General features: G+C 44.0%; 1 long non-coding RNA gene across 1 annotated transcript in view; it reads right to left on the reverse strand.

Annotated features, from left to right (window-relative positions):
- LOC141097119 (uncharacterized) overlaps window positions 1-19788 on the reverse strand; it is a 54175-nt gene that overhangs the window by 12951 nt on the left and 21436 nt on the right. The window contains exon 2 of the long non-coding RNA XR_012233852.1: window positions 18576-18662. This is a non-coding gene — a long non-coding RNA (uncharacterized lncRNA). The remainder of the gene's footprint in view (window positions 1-18575; window positions 18663-19788) is intronic.

Below are 19788 nucleotides of genomic sequence, written 5' to 3' on the forward strand. Positions count from 1 at the left end.
GAGATATCCTGGATGAAAACCTCTTCCAGAGTGCTCTGGACCTCAGACTTGGCCGAAGGTTCACCTTCCAACAAGACAATGACCCTAAGCACACAGCTAAAATAACAAAGGAGTGGCTTCAGAACAACTGTGACCATTCTTGACTGGCCCAAACAGAGTCCTGACCTAAACCCAATTGAGCATCTCTGGAGAGACCGGAAAATGGCTGTCCACCAACATTCACCATCCAACCTGACGGAACTGGAGAGAATCTGCAAGGAAGAATGGCAGAGGATCCCCAAATCCAGGTGTGAAAAACTTGTTGCATCATTCCCAAGAAGACTCATGGCTGTACTAGCTCAGAAGGGTGCTTCTACTCAATACTGAGCAAAGGGTCTGAATACTTATGACCATGTGACATTTCAGTTTTTCTTTTTTAATAAATTTGCAACATTTGCAAAAATTTCTACATTTCTGTTTTTCTTTCAGTCGAGATGAGGTGCAGAGTGTACACTGAGAAAAAAAATTAACTTTTTTGAATTTACCAAATGGCTGCAATGAAACAAAGAATGAAAAATTTAAAGGGGTCTGAATACTTTCTGTACCCACTGTAAATGCTTAGGAAGCCTTTGCAGGTGTTTTTTGTTAATTATTCTAATTTACAGAGATAATGACTTTTGGGTTATCATTGGCTGTAAGCCATAATCATCAACATTAACAGAAATAAACACTTGAAATAGATCACTCTGTTTGTAATGACTATATAATATGAGTTTCACTTTTTACATTGAAAAACTGAAATATATTCACTTTTTGATGATATTCTAATTTTGTGAGAAGCACTTGTACATAAAAATCACCTGACAGAGTCCCTTTCTTTAAGTATCTCCTGCCTGAAACACTCGGCGGTTTACCTGACAGACATCTGTAACAATTATATGGGTACTACGGAATCTGATTGCGTGGGATAAAATGAAATTGAGACCAAAGTTGATACAAATACAAATGAGTATATTAACAAGAGAAAAAAAACTAAGGGCACTTTCTGCAATAGTAACGAAAACACAGCACAATATAGAACCAGTCCAACAGTAATATGACGCAGGTGTGCACAAGGCACTAAATGTGGGAGTCCAGCCATAAGTATGAGAGTAAGCACACCACGTTTAATAAGAAACTTCAGCTATATTATGAACTAGCTGAACAGCCCGGCGCTGCCCGGGCATAGTAACTAACTACGGTTAGTTATAACAAATTATAATGATTATATATCTATCTATATATATATATATATAGCTGAGTGTATAGCCCCGCCCACTATGCATAGCCACAATCACTATAATATCCCACATCATCCCGTCAGCCCGAGCCACCGGACTACTACCCCTAATATCCCACATCGTCCCGTCAGCCAGAGCCACCGGACTACTACCCCTAATATCCCACATCATCCCGTCAGCCAGAGCCACCGGACTACTACCCCTAATATCCCACATCATCCCGTCAGCCAGAGCCACCGGACAACTACCCCTAATATCCCACATCATCCCGTCAGAGCCACCGGACTACTAACTCTATTATCTCACATCATCCCGTCAGCCAGAGCTACCGGACTACTACCCCTAATATCCCACATTGTCCCGTCAGCCAGAGCTACCGGACTACTACCCCTAATATCTCACATTGTCCCGTCATCCAGAGCCACCGGACTACTACCCCTAATATCCCACATCTTCCTGTCAAAGCCACCGGACTACTACCCCTAATATCCCACATCATCCCATCAGCCAGGGCCACCAGACAACTATCACTAATATCCCACATCATCCCGTCACAGACGCCAGACTACTCGCCTAATATCCCACATCTTCCTGTCAAAACCACCGGACTACTACCCCTAATATCCCACATCATCCCGTCAGCCAGGGCCACCGGACAACTATCACTAATATCCCACATCATCCTTTCACAGACACCAGACTACTCCCCATAATATCCCACATCATCCCATCAGCCAGAGCCACTGGACTACTACCACTAATATCCCACATCATCCCATCAGCCAGAGCCACGCGACTACTACCTTGAATATCCCACATCATCCCGTCAGAGCCACCGGACTACTACCTCTATTATCCCACATCATCCCGTCAGCCAGAGCTACCGGACTACTACCCCTAATATCCCACATCATCCCGTCAGCCAGAGCTACCGGACTACTACCCCTAATATCCCACATTGTCCCGTCAGGCAGAGCTACCGGACTACTACCCCTAATATCCCACATCATCCCGTCATCCAGAGCCACCGCACTACTACTCGTTAGGAGTCTGATTTCTTCCTTCCCTATGATGAAATCTAGACCCTTACATGCTGCAGTCTCCTGCGTTTCATCTACGGTAGAGGAAATTGCAGAGGAGAGTGCCTTGCGGCAACTCTCTCCAGAGGCTAAGTCCTCTGTTCCCTCCACTGAGCATGCTCATGGGACGAGCTCCCATTGGAGTTCGGGAGTCACATGCTCAGGTCCTGTGTCTAATCCTATTGGCTCCTCCTGGAGCCTTGGAGACTTCCGGAAGGTCCCGTTTGGTATAAAAAGCGCGCATGGCTGTTCCGCCATGCCCTAGTATTACATACTTGCTGCTGTATGTATGGTGATGGATGCTTGGACTGGTGATTGACTTATTAAGAAACCCCTTCCCTCTGATAATACGATAGTGTGAGTGTTTGGGTTCAGCCAGTAGCAGCGCTAGCGCCAGCGCGCATATGCTCCACCTTGCTCAGCAGCTTAGTGTCTGTATTGCGCCAACGTTATTGCAGCGCCTTGCCAGTGGCTCAGTTCTTGCCGCGCTGCAGTTACAGCTTTCTCTGCGTCCGCGGTTGCGACGCTTCGCACCTTATTTGATGGTAGGTCTAGACGGAGTAGTCCTGCTGTTTAAGGCTACTCCTGTGACCGCGAATAACGCGACTATATCGCTGTGTGTCTGTGAACTCTGAACAGACTCAGCGTTTATTTTGAGCTTTTTTGCCTGCAGCTCTGTGAGTATAACAGAGCTTGCTTTTGTGAACTGGGTGCCGTCTAACCCTTGTGCACATTACCGCCTTGTGCTCTGCCTCTCTAGCAGCGGTTTTTCCATCCACCGCACGGTGAACCCCGGGTGGCAAAGGCACTTTATTTATTTATTTTTTATTTAGTGTCTTCCACCACTCCTAACATAATACTAGCGCATGGGGTCTGACTAGAGATGGCAGATCAGCAGCAACTGGTGCAGTGTGTGCGACAGCTCGAGGCTCGCTTGGCCACCCTTGAGAGGTCTCTCGCAGCTGCGCAGACCACAGATGCTGCTGTTCAGGCACTCACAGATGCCGTGGGGCGTATGTCCGTGTCCTCCCTTGTGCCGACAGTTACCCGCCTCCCGTTGCCCGAAAAATTCTCTGGGGATGGCGCTCCTGCAGGGGTTTCATCAGCCAGTGCTCAATACACCTGGAGCTGCTGGCTGCGCAATTCCCTACAGAGCGGGCTAAGGTGGCCTTCATTATCTCCCTACTGTCTGGCAAGGCTCTGGAATGGGCTATGCCTCTATGGGAACGTGGTGACCTCGGGATTCGGACTGCGGCCAACTTGCTAACAGCCATCAAGCAAGTATTTCTCGGTCCTCGGGTCACGCACGATACGTCTCTGCAGCTGCTTGCCCTTACTCAGGGGTCGCTCTCGGTTAGCCAGTATGCCGTCCGTTTTCGGACACTGGCGTCCGAGTTGGAATGGTCCAACAGAGCGCTTATCCCCGTTTTTTGGCGAGGTCTAGCAGAGCACGTGAAGGATGCTCTCTCCACTAGAGAGATCCCCACTAGTTTGGAAGAGCTAATTTCCGTCTCCTCACGTATCGACCTCCGTTTTTCGGAGCGTGGTATGGAGAGGGCTCACTCCAAGAGAAGAGCTGCCTCAGCTCCTAAATTTTTTGTACCTCCTGAGCTGTCTGAGCCAGAGGTTATACCCCCTGAGCCCATGGAGGTGTCTCGTACCGATCTCAACACAGATTCTGATCAGGAATCCATTTGCGGTTGTCCCCATGTATGTGCGGTTTCTCCAGAAGCCAGCTCCCCGCAATGGTCAGAATCTGAACCGGTCACCGAGACTTTTGTCCCTCCTCATCTTTGGGCTCAAGTTCTCACATGGGCGCATGCTTCCCATGCGCCTCAACATCGAGGTTACATGCAAATCTCGAAGCTCTTGGCCGGAGCGTATTGGTGGCCTCATAGAGCTCAGGATATTAAAAAATTTATCCAAGCTTGCACTTCATGTGCCCAGGTTAACCTTCCTAAGTGGAGAGTGGTGATGGTCGCTGATTCGCGGCGGCATTCAGTTGCATCGCCAGCTCCTGCCATCTCCCAGGTGTCTCTGTTGAAACCTGGTGACTTTTCTTCCACTGATGCCTTCCAGGTGTCCCGGTTTACTGTAACACCTACCAGGACATCAAGCTCGCCTTCGGGTGAGTTTGAGCCCAGGTTGATGGTTCGGAAGGCTCAGGGAGGAAGGGGCCCTAGGAGGGGGGTAATGTTAAGAGTCTGATTTCTTCCTTCCCTATGATGAAATCTAGACCCTTACATGCTGCAGTCTCCTGCATTTCATCTGCGGTAGAGGAAATTGCAGAGGAGAGTGCCTTGCGGCAACTCTCTCCAGAGGCTAAGTCCTATGTTCCCTCCACTGAGCATGCTCATGGGACGAGCTCCCATTGGAGTTCGGGAGTCACATGCTCAGGTCCTTTGTCTAATCCTATTGGCTCCTCCTGGAGCCTTGGAGACTTCCAGAAGGTCCCGTTTGGTATAAAAAGCGCGTATGGCTGTTCCGCCATGCGCTAGTATTTCATACTTGCTGCTGTATGTATGGTGATGGATGCTTGGACTGGTGATTGACTTATTAAGAAACCCCTTCCCTCTGATAATATGATTGTGTGAGTGTTTGGGTTCAGCCAGTAGCAGCGCTAGCGCCAGCGCGCATATGCTCCACCTTGCTCAGCAGCTTAGCGTCTGTATTGCGCCAGCGTTATTGCAGCGCCTTGCCAGCGGCTCATTTCTTGCTGCACTGCAGTTGCAGCTTTCTCTGCGTCCGCGGTTGCGATGCTTCGCACCTTATTTGACGGTAGGTCTAGACGGAGTAGTCCTGCTGTTTAAGGATACTCCTGTGACCGCGAATACCGCGACTATATCGCTGTGTGTCTGTGAACTCTGAACAGACTCAGCGTTTATTTTGAGCTTTTTTGCCTGCAGCTCTGTGAGTATAACAGAGCTTGCTTTTGTGCACTGGGTGCCGTCTAACCATTGTGCACATTACCGCCTTGTGATCTGCCTCTCTAGCAGCGGTTTTTCCATCCACCGCACGGTGGACCCCGGGTGGCGAAGGCACTTTATTTATTTTTTATTTAGTGTCTTCCGCCACTCCTAACACCCCTAATATCCCACATCTTCCTATCAAAGCCACCGGACTACTACCCCTAATATCCCACATCATCCCATCAGCCAGGGCCACCAGACAACTATCACTAATATCCCACATCATCCCGTCACAGACGCCAGACTACTCCCCCTAATATCCCACATCTTCCTGTCAAAGCCACCGGACTACTACCCCTAATATCTCACATCATCCCATCAGCCAGAGCCACTGGACTACTACCACTAATATCCCACATCATCCCATCAGCCAGAGCCATGGAACTACTACCACTAATATCCCACATCATCCCATCAGCCAGAGCCACAGGACTACTACCACTAATATCCCACATCATCCTGTCAGCCAGAGCCACCGGACTACTCACCCTAATAATCCCACATCATCCCGTCAGCCAGAGCTACCGGACTACTACCACTAATATCCCACATCATTCCGTCAGCCAGAGCCACCGGACTACTACCCCTAATATCCCACATCGTCCCGTCAGCCAGAGCCACCGGACTACTACCCCTAATATCCCACATCGACCCGTCAGCCAGAGCCACTGGACTACTACTCCTAATATCCCACATGATCCCGTCAGAGCCACCGGACTACTACCTCAATATCCCACATCATCCCATCAGCCAGAGTTACCGGACTACCCGGACTACTACCACTAATATCCCACATTGTCCCGTCAGCCAGAGCTACCGGACTACTACCCCTAATATCCCACATCCTCCTGTCAAAGCCACCGGACTACTACCCCTAATATCCCACATCATCCTGTCAGCCAGGGCCACCAGACAACTATCACTAATATCCCACATCATCCCGTCACAGACGCCAGACTACTCCCCCTAATATCATCCCGTCAGCCAGAGCCACTGGACTACTACGACTAATATCCCATATCATCCCATCAGCCAGAGCCACGGGACTACTACCACTAATATCCCACATCATCCCGTCAGCCAGAGCCACCGGACTACTCACCCTAATGATCCCACATCATCCCGTCAGCCAGAGCTACCGGACTACTACCACTAATAGCCTGGGGTCAGAACCAAAGCGCTGGATGGATTTGCCCTGACTTTCATACCAGAGATCCCTTTAAGAAAGGCCTGGGGTCAGTACCAAAGCGCAGAGTGGATTTGCCCTAACTTCCATACCAATGATCCCTTTAAGAGACACTGGGGTCAGAACCACAGAGCTGAGTGGAACGGTCCTAACTTCCATACCAGGGATCCCTTTAAGAGAGGCCTGAGGTAAAAACAAAAGCCATGTATGGATTTGCTCTGACTTCCATACCAATGATCCCTTTAAGAGGGAAGATGTGCCTATAGGATAGAGGATGTGTGATGGGTATATGGGCACGGGAGGGGGGATTCATTTCTGTCATGTGCTCTCTGCTCCTTTCAGGGGGGCAGACAAAGGATGGGATAACGTGGAGAGGCAGACCACCGAGTAACGAGCAGCAGCAGCAGTGAGTCCACCAGTAGTCAGGCAGGAGCTCAGGAGCCAACAGCAACAAAATACTCAGGCAAAAAGGAACACATGGCCCAGACTTAAATAATCAGAACAGACAGGAAGTTCTATGACAAGGCGAAATACAAAACTCCATCTTGGAAAAGGGCGGACAGGCACAAAGGAAAGTCCGGAATCCTTACAACGTCATGACCACATGATACAATCTGTATCAGACAGAAGAGGAGAGGTGAGCAGTGGGGCTTTATTGGGCGTCAATGTGCTGCCGTCAGACATAGGTTGCACAGTTTTTCTTGTATTATTTGGTGCATCATTTATGTACTATTATGGGTATTACTAATGTCTCTGGCACTGTTATGGCACCATTGTAGATGTGCTGTGTGAATTCAGTTTAGGCAAAAATAGCACTGCATTATGTCTAGTACAACCCCGAGATGATGATCCATGACTGGTATTTTCTTTTGGATCCTCAAAATGCCTTCTAGCCTTGTCTGCCAAAACTAATGTCTGTGAAATCAATTACAGTTAGGTCCATAAATATTTGGACAGAGACAACATTTTTCTAATTTTGGTTCTAGACATTACCACAATAAATATTAAACAAAACAATTCAGATGCAGTAGAAGTTCAGACTTTCAGCTTTCATTTGAGGGTATCCACATTAAAATTGAACGAAGGGTATAGGAGTTTCAGCTCCTTAACATGTGCCACCATGTTTTTAAAGGGACCAAAAGTAATTGGACAATTGACTCCAAGGCTATTTCATGGACAGGTGTGGGCAATCCCTTCGTTATGTCATTCTCAATTAAGCAGATAAAAGGCCTGGAGTTGATTTGAGGTGTGGTGCTTGCATTTGGAAGGTTTTTCTGTGAAGGAAACATGCAGTCAAAGGAGCTCTCCATGCAGGTGAAACAAGCCATCCTTAAGCTGCAAAAACAGAAAAAACCCATCCGAGAAATTACTACAACATTAGGAGTGGCAAAATCTACAGTTTGGTACATCCTGAGAAAGAAAGAAAGCATTGGTGAACTCATCAATGCAAAAAGACCTGGGCGCCCACGGAAGACAACAGTGGTGGATGATTGCAGAATAATCGCAATGGTGAAGAGAAACCCCTTCACAATAGCCAACCAAGTGAACAACACTCTCCAGGAGGTAGGCATATCAATATCCAAATCTACCATAAAGAGAAGACTGTATGAAAGTAAATACAGAGGGTTCACTGCACGGTGCAAACCACTCATGAGCATCAAGAATCAAAAGGCTAGACTGGACTTTGCTAAAAAACATCTAAAAAAGCCAGCACAGTTCTGGAAGAACATTCTTTGGACAGATGAAACCAAGATCAACCGCTACCAGAATGATGGAAAGAGAAAAGTATGGCAAAGCCGTGGTACAGCTCATGATCCAAAGCATACCACATCATCTGTAAAACACGGCGGAGGCAGTGTGATGGCTTGGGCATGCATGGCTGCCAGTGGCACTGGGTCACTAGTGTTTATTGATGATGTGACACAGGACAGAAGCAGCCGAATGAATTCTGAGGTATTCAGAGCCATACTGTGTGCTCAGATCCAGCCAAATGCAGCCAAACTGATTGGTCGTCGTTTCATACTACAGATGGACAATGACCCAAAACATAAAGCCAAAGCAACCCAGGAGTTTATTAAAGCAAAGAAGTGGAATATTATTGAATGGCCAAGTCAGTCACCTGATCTCAACCCAATTGAGCATGCATTTCACTTATTAAAGACTAAACTTCAGACAGAAAGGCCCACAAACAAACAGCAACTGAAAACCACCGCAGTGAAGGCCTGGCAGAGCATCAAAAAGGAGGAAACAGCGTCTGGTGATGTCCATGAGTTCAAGACTTCAGGCAGTCATTGCCAACAAAGGGTTTTCAACCAAGTACTAGAAATGAACATTTTATTTACAATTATTTAATCTGTCCAATTACTTTTGGTCCCTTTAAAAACAGGGTGGCACATGTTAAGGAGCTGGAACTCCTAAACCCTTCATCCAATTTTAATGTGGATACCCTCAAATGAAAGCTGAAAGTCTGAACTTCAACTGAATCTGTTTTGTTTAAAATTCTTTGTGGTAAAGTCTAGAACCAAAATTAGAAAAACGTTGTCTCTGTCCAAATATATATGGACCTAACTGTACATCCCAGAAACTCAAATGTAAATGCAGTGGCTTCTCCACTTGGGAATACAGGACTCAATATGTGCGTTGTGTTAAAGGTCTATGCAGAGAATGAGCAGAAGTTTTTTTCTAGAAACACACTAAAAGCTAGGCCAAAGCCTCTGCCTCATGGTTATCATGAAGCGAAGATTGTAGGTGAAGGCATTGACCTAGGATCTGTATAATGACTTATTTTTATGTGTAAAATTTTTTTTTCAGCATACGCAAAGAAACATGGCAGAGGTAAGTGATGTGAAAATAGTGCATTGATTTGGATACTGGATTTCTTTCCAAGTACGTTCTGCCTTCTGTAAAGCGCTATTTCCTAGACAGTTAGGCTAGATTCCAACTATCAGTATTTTGTGAGTTTCTGATGTTGCAGGATCTCTGTACCTTCAGAGACATCATGAGCGGACTACATGATCATGAGCGGACTACTCAACAAAAACTCATCATGTGAACATAAACTTGGAGGTCCCCTCTCAATAACATTGGGGTATCTTACTGACAGCAGGTGGTTTGTCTTTAGATGCACAGCACTCCTAAGAGTGGGATTATGAATCTGGAAACATAGCTGTGAACCAGTTTTGAATGAAGAGGAGGTGCAAATACTTAGCTTCCACTCCCTTCACTATCTATGGGGCTGCAGTAAAGAGCCCATTGCTATGTCTCCTCTTAGCCTTCTTTTTTGAAAGCTAAACATTCCCAGATCCTTTAACCATTCCTCGTAAGGAATCCTTTGCAGTCCGCTCACCATCCTGGTAGCTCTTCTCTGAGCTTGCTCCAGTTCTTCAATGTCTTTTTTAAAATGTGGCACCCAGAAAAGGGCACAGTATTCCAGATGAGGCCTGAACAAGGAGTAGTAGAGGGAGAGAATTACTTCACGTGATCTAGACTCTATGCTTCTCTTAATACATCCTAGAACTGTGTTTGCCTTTTTCTTCCTGCTACATCTCACTGTTGACTCATGTGCAGTCTGTGATCTATTAGTATACCCAAGTCTTTTGCAGCTTACTAATTCTCCAACGCATGAAGACGGAAACTCCCTCGACTTGGTCTTCTCTCGGCTTTGTGCAGTGGATGATTTTGCAAACTCCCCTCTCCCGCTCTCTGACCACAACCTTCTTTCATTCTCTATCAAGAACTGCCTGGCTGCTCAGGTCACCCCCACTGTCCATATTTATAGAAACATACAGGCCATTAACACCCAGAAACTTATGAAGAACTTGCAGTCTTCATTGGCCCCTATCTCCTCCCTCTCATGTCCTGATTCTGCATTGAAGCATTACAATGAAACACTTCAAAGTGCCCTGGATGAATTTGCACCTCCTATAAATGGAACACCACAACACAGATGGCGACAACCCTGGCACACCCTGCAAACACGTTTCCTGCAGCGGTGCTCCAGGTGCGTCGAACGTCCGTGGAGAAAATCCAACCTACCCGAAGATTTCATCCATTATAAGTTTATGCTTCGAATATATAACACTGCCCTTCACCTCTCAAAACAAACCTATTTCAACACCCTCATCACCTCACTGTCCAATAACCCTAAACGTCTCTTTGACACTTTTCATTCTCTACTCAACTCAAGAGTACAGACCCCAACCACGGAGCTTCGAGCTGACGATCTGGCCAATTACTTCAAAGAAAAAATTGACCAGATCTGACAGGAAATTATCTCCCAATCACCTCATACCATGCACTGTCCTCCCTCCCCCACTGCATCTAGCTCACTCTCTGATTTTGAACCAGTCACAGAAGAAGTAAGCAGGCTCCTTGCATCTTCTCGGCCAACCTCTTGCACCAGTGACCCATTTCCGTCACATCTACTCCAGCCCCTTTCCCCTGCTATCATCCCTCACCTAACTAAAATATTTAACCTCTCTCTCTTCTGGTATCTTTCCCTCCTCATTTAAGCATGCCGTCATACATCCACTACTTAAAAAACCATCCCTCGACCAAAACTGTGCCGCTAACTATAGACCTGTCTCTAATCTTCCCTTCATCTCTAAACTCCTGGAACACCTGGTCCACTCCCGTCTTATCCGCTATCTCTTTGATAACTCTCTTCTCGACCCTCTCTAATCTGGTTTCCGCTCTTTACACTCTACTGAAACTGCCCTCACTAAAGTCTCTAATGATCTACTAACAGCTAAATCAAATGGTCATTACTCCATGCTAATTCTCTTGGATCTCTCTGCTGCATTCGACACTGTGGATCATCAGCTCCTCCTCACTATGCTACATTCCATTGGCCTCAAGGACACCGTTCTCTCCTGGTTCTCCTCCTATCTCTCTGACCGCTCCTTTACTGTATCTTTTGCTGGGTCCTCCTCCCCTCATCTTCCCCTTACTGTTGGGGTTCCTCAAGGATCAGTCCTAGGCCCCCTCCTCTTCTCTTTGTATACTTCCCCTATTGGTAAAGCAATCAGTAGATTTGGCTTCCAGTACCATCTCTATGCTGATGACACCCAATTATACGCTTCTTCTCCTGACATCACGCCAGCCTTTCTAGAAAACACCGGCGATTGTCTAAACGCTGTGTCTAACATCATGTCCTCGCTATATCTGAAACTGAACCTGTCAAAGATTGAACTCCTTGTGTTTCCTCCCGCTACTAATGTACCTATACCCGACATTGCCATTTCCATGTGTGGTTCCACTATTACTCCCCAGCAACATGCCCGCTGTCTTGGGGTCATACTTGACTCCGAGCTTTCCTTTGTCCCCCACATACGATCACTGGCTCGCTCTTGTTATCTGCATCTCAAAAACATTTCTAGAATTCGACCTTTTCTTACTTTTAACTCCGCAAAAACTCTTACTATTTCTCTTATTCATTCTCGTCTTGACTATTGTAACTCTCTTCTAATCGGTCTACCTCTTACCAAACTCTCCCCCCTCCAATCTGTCTTGAATGCTGCTGCCAGGATCATATTCCTCGCCAGTCGTTACACCAATGCCTTTACCTTGCGCCAGTCATTACACTGGCTACCCATCCACTCCAGAATCCAGTAAAAACTTATTACCCTCACCCACAAAGCTCTTCATGGCTCAGCACCACCCTACATCTTCTCCCTTGTTTCAGTATACCATCTTACCGTGCCCTCCGTTCTGCTGATGACCTGAGGTTAGCATCCTCAATAATAAGAATCTCCCACTCCCGTCTCCAAGACTATACACGTGCTGCGCCAATTCTTTGGAATGCATTTCCCAGGTCAATACGATTAGTCCCCAATCCCCACAATTTTAAGCGTGCCCTGAAAACTCATTTATTCAGACTGGCCTACCACCTCAACACATTAACCTAATCTATCCCTATGTGGCACAGCCAAAAGTTTTTACCATAACCAGGTTCCCCGCATCATGTTCCCACATGCTTTATGCATCCATTAGCCCTCTGCATCTGTACTGTTACACACTTAACATTATGGCTGGTCCACGCAATCAGGGCAACTGTTACCACCCACCTTTCAAGTCTCCCTTTTTTCCTCATAGATTGTAAGCTGGCGAGCAGGGCCCCCATTCCTCTTGGTATCTGTTATGATCTATGTGATTATTGTTATGCTGTAATGTCTATTGTCTGTACAAGTCCCCTCTGAAATGTAAAGTGCTGCGGAATATGTTGGCGCTGTACTGTAGAAATAAAATTATTATTATTTTTCACACGTGCTGTTGCTTAGTTCTGTTTCTCCCATTATATAGATGTAATTTTTGTTTTTCTTGCCCAGATGTAGAATCTTGCATTTCTCCCTGTTAAATACCATTCTAGTAGTTGCTGCCCATTGTTCAAGCTTATCTAGATCCTTCTGAATCCTTTCCCTGTCTTCTCTTGTGTAAGATATCCTTTCTAGCTTTGCACAGTCTGCCAATTTGATAAGTTTACCTTCAGTTCCCTTATTTAGATCAGTTATAAAAATGTTGAACAACACTGGGGACAGGGCAATCTTTTGATTTGCAGTGACTTGTGAAAGTATTCACCCGCTTGGCTTTTTTCAAATTGTGTTTAAAAATTTTTGCAATCCCATTTGTGTGTGATGCATCAGCACTAAATAGTATAAGTTGATGAAGTGAGAAAAATAGGCATAAACTAAATTTATGGGATCAAACAATTAAAAATTGGCATGTGCATATGTATTCATCCCTTTTGCGACGAAGCCCCTAAAAATGTAAGCAATTACCTTCATAAGTCCCATGCTTAGTGAAAAGAAGTACACTTGTGTGCAATCTAAGTGTCACATGGTCTGTCAGTATATACACATCTTTCCTGAAATGCAACAGAGGCTGCAACACCATTAAGGAAGAGGCTCCACTAACAAAACACCACCATGAAGACCAGGGAGATCTCCAAACAAATCAGGGACAAAGTTGTTAACACGTACAAGTCAGGGTTGGCTTATAAAAAAAAATCCAAATCTCCGATGATCTCCCAGAGCAAAATCAAATTCATTATCATCAAGTAGAAAGAACATGTACCACAACAAACCTGTCAAGAGAGTGCAGCCCACCAAATCTCTCAGCCTGGGCAAGAATGGCATTAATCAGAGAGGCAGCACAAAGACTAAAGGTAACCCTGGAGGAGCCACGGAGTTCCCAAGCAGAGAATGAAGTATCCGTCCATACGACCTCAATAAGCTGTACACTCTACAGAGGTGGCCTTTATGGAAGAGTGGACCGAAAAAAGCCTTTACTTACATACAAAAATGTTAACGCTCATTTTGAGACTCACCTAATATATGGACAAAGGTGCTATGGATAGATGAAACCAAAATTGAACTTTTTGGCCACCAAGATAAACGCTGTGTCTAATGCCAAACTAGCAGAGAACAGCACCCCCCAAGAACACCATCCCCACAGTGAAACATGTTAGTGGCAGTATGATGCTGTGGAGAAGTTTTTTGGCAGCAGAGACAGAATGTTGTTTGCTTCACAGTAAAAAGAAAACCAAATGTTCACTGTTGTAGGCATGTTCTTTACATGAACTAGTGAAAATTCTAAATAAAACCGTTAAATTCCAGGTTGTGAGGTAGCAAAACATGAAAAATGTCATGGTGTGTGTGAATACTTTTGCAAGCCACTATAGAGGTTATCACGTATACTGTGAATGTGTGATAACCACTTACTATTTATATAGCACTTTAAAGATGATATATGCCATAGATTATATTAATTATTTTTATAATAACTATTTTTAAGTTTATCTGTCACCTGAATATTCTGCTCTATGTGACAGCAGCACATTATTGGGACAGGTTATTTTCCCAGGTTATTTGCCTAAATGGCACAAGAAAAAATTGTGTAACTACAATAACATCTACTAAACAACCCCTCAATGAAAGTGAAAGATGTATCATGGATATATAAAATATACTATATATTTTTTATATTGCTTTAAAAATGTAATTTTTTGAGTTGGTGCAATTTGATCCACAGGACCCGGTGAGTAATTTATGGCTGTTGGATGAGAGCCCTGAGCACTGCCTCCTATCTCCCAGCATTTGTGGCTCTTCTTTTGAATTGCCGGCCTGGTGTAATGTCATCACAGTGGTCTGATGCACATCAAATGAAGAACCACGGACGTCGGAAGAAAAGGGACAGTTCTTAGAGTTCCTGTCCAGGTGCCACAGATTACTGATATGGCCACTAGACCAGGTCCTGTGAATAGATCTGCACCAATAGTAATTTCCCATTGATTCCCATTGGTGGGATGAGGTTAAATTCCCTCTTACAGGAGCGGTTAATGAAGCAAGTGATCATTGATCAATGCCCTGTGTATAATCCGAGACATGAATAACACTACATTTCACTTTCATTTGTTTGTTTTCTCCTTTTATTTTCAGAGGATGAGCTGTTGGGTAAGTATTAAGGAATCTATATATCTCCAGGCACTATGACCAATGTTCTCCCAGTGTATTTTCTTTAACATTTACAAAGTTTGTATTCCAAGGTGAGCTCTTGCATTTTTAATCATTTTAAATAAAAAGAGAGGAAAGACGCTCCTAGTGCAGATCAGCCAGATAACGTCATAGGCGCTGGAACTTGATGCACCCTCCATATTCCATTGCACAAAGTCAAGCACAGCAGTGATTGAGTATACAGATGGTTCCTCCATCGGGACTGGTAAATATCGATGTAGAACAAAAGTCACGGACTTGATGAGCGCTGCCAAGGAGAGGATAATCCAAGGACGGTAAAATATATTTATTGATAATAGAAAAAGACTTTATTAGTATAATAGATTTTATGGGATTGTGCAGTAATGTATTTTAATTATGTTTATAGGTGTTTTCTTTGTATTACTACATCATCGACCCCTATAAAGGTCATGGGCAGTATGCTGTCATCATGTACCTGAAAAAGGCGTCTCCAAAACACGTAGACAGCACAATTTTATGCATTACTGTCCTTGGAATATCCTCTTCTTAGCAATGCTCACCAAGCCCGGGATTTTTGCTCTCTATTGATATTCAGTTTTCATCATTTTGGCACTTATTGATAGTAAAGCCTGGCCAGCTAATGTTCATATAGCCACATGGTAAAAGTCTATAGTACGGCAATGGGAAGAACAAGCGAAGGCTTCATGATTCACCAGGATACTGAAACAGGAGAACTGTTTTATCTGCATTTATCTCTGTATTTATACTTTTTATTACATTTTTATGCTGAAGTATTTCACATGCTATTTATAAATTTGGGTCCTTGAAGTAGCATTAGGCACATTTTTAGACTGTCTGGTCTAAGTTTAAACCTCTTATTAGTTTGATTATTTTTTGCCAAAAAAAGGCACTACAATTTGACAAATTTTTAGGTGCAATGTGTCACGAGATCCTGCCCCTTTCCTGATAAGCCACACCTCTTTTCAGCATGGCCATGCCCCCTTGTCAGACAATCTAAAGAAAGTGACTAAAACATATAATATCTATACTGAAATTTTTTTGGTGCACATTATCTTTATAAATATCCTCCAAAGGCACGGAGTTATCAATATTATATCATTTTTGGACAGTCTTAAAATTAACAAGATTTATCATAGTGCGTCATGCTCTTTGATGACTCTGCCTATTTTTAAGCCTTTCTAATCTAGGTGAACACTACCTATTAGTTGGCTTATTTAGTGCCAGAAACTTTTTCCATAATTGTGGTGCATTATTGGCGCACAGTGTTGGATGTCAGTCTGTGCTGTGTTTAAGAGAGGCCACAACTTCTTGTTGGATAAAAAGCAGAAAGTGTATAAAACACATTGAAAGTATAAAGGATATTGTAAAATACATTTCTCGGTGCAAATTCAGGTACAATTCTGGAGAATTTAGATTCTCGCTCTCCCTGGGCTCAGATGAGGTTGTAATGCCACGTGAGCCCTTCGTCCAATCAGCGCTAGCTTCAATTTTCTCACCTTTGAACTTATAAGTAATCAAGAGGAAGCAAGAGCAGCCGCAGCTTACTTAGTACTTATTTATCCGAAGATAGTGGCATTGAAGCCAGTGATGACTGTATGTAGGGCTCATGTGATGTAACATTCTCACATGAGTCCTGGGAGAGCAAGTGCGGACACCACTGGAACAGTGCCGGTGAGTACATATATATATATATATATATCTTCCTTCTCACCCCCAATGGGGGTTGTCCTTTCTTATTTCCGGGTCCTCCGACAGAGGCCTGGGAGATTGAGGGTTCTGCGCGGGATCTTAGTTGTTCCCAGTATTGCGCTTTTCTGGACAGAGAAGAGAGTTCAGGTGTTGCTCCTGGGATCTGTTGTAACCATTTTCCCACTGCTCTAAGTTCTCCTATCACCACTGCAATTACTGTTGCCTTCACCTTCCACATCTTCTCCAGTTCTTCTTTGAGGCCCTGGTATTTCTCCAGCTTCTCATATTCCTTCTTCCTGATGATGCTGTCACTTGGCACTGCCACATCTATTAACATTGCTGTCTTCTGATCCTTGTCTACTATTACAATGTCTGGTTGTTAGCCAACACCTGCTTATCCGTCTGAATTTTGAAGTCCCACAGGATTTTAGCCCTTTTATTCTCCACCACTTTCTCTGGGGTCTCCCACCTGGACTTAGGGGGACTTAGCCCATATGCTGTGCAGATGTTCCTGTATACAATTCCCGCTACTTGGTTGTGGAGTTCTGTATACGCTGTTCCTGCTTGCATTTTGCATTCCGCCACTATGTGTTGGACTGTTTCTGAGGTTTCTTTGTATAGTCTGCATCTTGGGTCTTGTCTTATGTGGTAGATTCCTGCTTCTATGGATCTGGTACTTAGTGCTTGCTCTTGTGCTGTAATGATTAGTGCCTCTGTGCTGTTTCGTAGTCCAGATCTCTCTAGCCATTGGTAGGATTTCTCCATGTCAGCCATGTCCATTATCTGTCGATGGTACATCCCATGCAGCGGCTTGTCTCGCCATGGCGCTTCATGTTCCTGTTCTTCCTTCCAGATCTGTTGTTGTTGCTGCCTTAGGCTTATTCTCAACATCTCATCTTTGGGTGCCATGTTTCTGATGTATTCCTGGATACTCCTTGTTTCATCCGTGATGGTGGCTTGGATGCTTATCAAGCCTCAACCACCCTCTTTTCTGTTGGTATACAATCTTTGGGTGCTAGACTTAGGGTGGAGACATCCATGCATTGTGAGGAGCTTTCGTGTCTTCACATCTGCAGCTTCCATCTCTTCTTATGGCCAGCACACTGGTATAATATAATGGTTAAGTGCACAGCCTACAACATCGGAGACTGGGGTTCAAAAATAAATTAAATTATATACCAAGGCTCCTAACACTATAACACCTTCTTAGGTGACTGTTACAGCGTAGTAGTTAATATGAACAACCACCAACATGGGAGACTGGGGTTCCAATCCCGGCTCTGCCCTGTAGGAACATAATATACCAGTAGTGGTCCTTGGGCAAGACTACTATAATGCCTACCTCAATAAACATGAGAGTGTCACAAACAAAGACAGTCACGCCAGCTCGGAAGTTGCCCGGATTAACAAGGTCCGTGTCAGATGTTGAAGAACCAGGACAATCTGATGATAAATGAGCTTCTGAAACTAACCAAACATGGATAAGGCAAGAGAACCTGGATCTGATGAAACGCTACTATAACAGCAGACCAAATGAAAGAAGATATATGAAAACGAAAGAAAAAAAGAGCAAAATATATCCCATAAAAATTATATAAAGTTTATTTACAACCAAATTAGTACATTGAAAATTTCATAACAAAATTAACATAAAGCGACAAAGTAAATAGATGATTTACACAGATGTAAAGCACATTGGCCCCAGTAATTTGTAATGGATGGGGATAGCAAAAAATAGCAGCAAATATTTATAAAGTGCTACTGCTCAAGTTACAAAAGGTATTAATCCATAGACTTTTTGCATGGCATGCATATATATTTCCTAACTAAAGGAATAAGGTGTGTACTGCTTTAAGGGAGACAAAAAAAACTGCAAAAGTAAAGCTAAATTCTGCTCTTACCCATTGTTTCAACCTGGGACCAAATGCTGTCAGCACCAATGCGCGTTTCGCTCGAGGAGTTTGCTCTTGAGGAGTGGGCCAAAATACCTGTTAAGAGATGAAGAAGTCTCATTGACAGTTACAGGAATCGTTTGATTGCAGTGATTGCATCAAAAGGTTGTGCAACAAAATATTAAGTTAAGGGTACCATCATTTCTGTCCAGGCCTATTTCATGAGTTTTATTTATTTTTTTAAATTCTGTGGAAGCATGGTTGAAAAGCAATGTCTGACTTTCATTTGTTCATTTTCATAGATTTTTGATTTATTCACACTTTTGTCAGAATCAAGTTATTTCTGTGACCATTGAGGATTTTTCTGTCATTAAACGAGGGGTATCAACAATTTTGGCCACGTGTGTAATATATATATACGGTATATATAAATTTTGGCTCGAACTATAGCCATTGATAGATCCCTACGTGAATCTAATCAAACAATGTTTTTAATTAGTTAAACTTTTACTTTTCTACTTTCAGGTTATGCTAGAAAACTGGGAATATCAATAACAATAGGTAAAAACGAATATGTGCTGTGAAACTGTAGCATAAACCAATACAAAATACAGTACATCAGGCATATGCACTGGGTAAAATAAGTATTTGATACTCTACAGACTTTGCAAGTTTTCCCACCTACAAAGAATGGAGAGGTCTGCAATTTTTATTGTAGGTACACTGCAACTCTGAGAAACAGAATCTAAACATAAAAAAAAACAGAAAATCTCATTGTATGATTCTTATTTCCATGAGATAAGTATTTGAACACCTGTATTAATTGCACCTTTTTGAACACCATGACAAAGAGCTGTCTAAGGACACCAGAGACAAAATTGTAAACCTGCACAAGGCTGGGATGGGCAACAGGACAATAGGCAGGCAGCTTAGTGAGAAGGCAACTGTTGGCACACTTATTAGAAATGGAAGAAACAAGATGACTGTCAATCTTCCTCAGTCCGGAGCTCCATTCAAGATCTCACCTCGTGGGTAGTGTTGAGCATTCCGATACCGCAAGTATCGGGTATCGGCCGATACTTGCTGTATCGGAATTCCGATACCGACTTCCGATATTTTTTCAATATCGGAATTCGGCATCGGAATCGGAAGTTCAGTTGATTGACGGCCTGACGTCATCATGATGCGCGGTGTGTGCGCATCATGATGCGCCGTCATTTCG

The sequence above is a fragment of the Dendrobates tinctorius genome, unplaced genomic scaffold (genome assembly GCF_039654945.1).
Source record: "Dendrobates tinctorius isolate UK_male_01 unplaced genomic scaffold, ASM3965494v1 ptg000083l, whole genome shotgun sequence".
Taxonomy (NCBI): domain Eukaryota; kingdom Metazoa; phylum Chordata; class Amphibia; order Anura; family Dendrobatidae; genus Dendrobates; species Dendrobates tinctorius.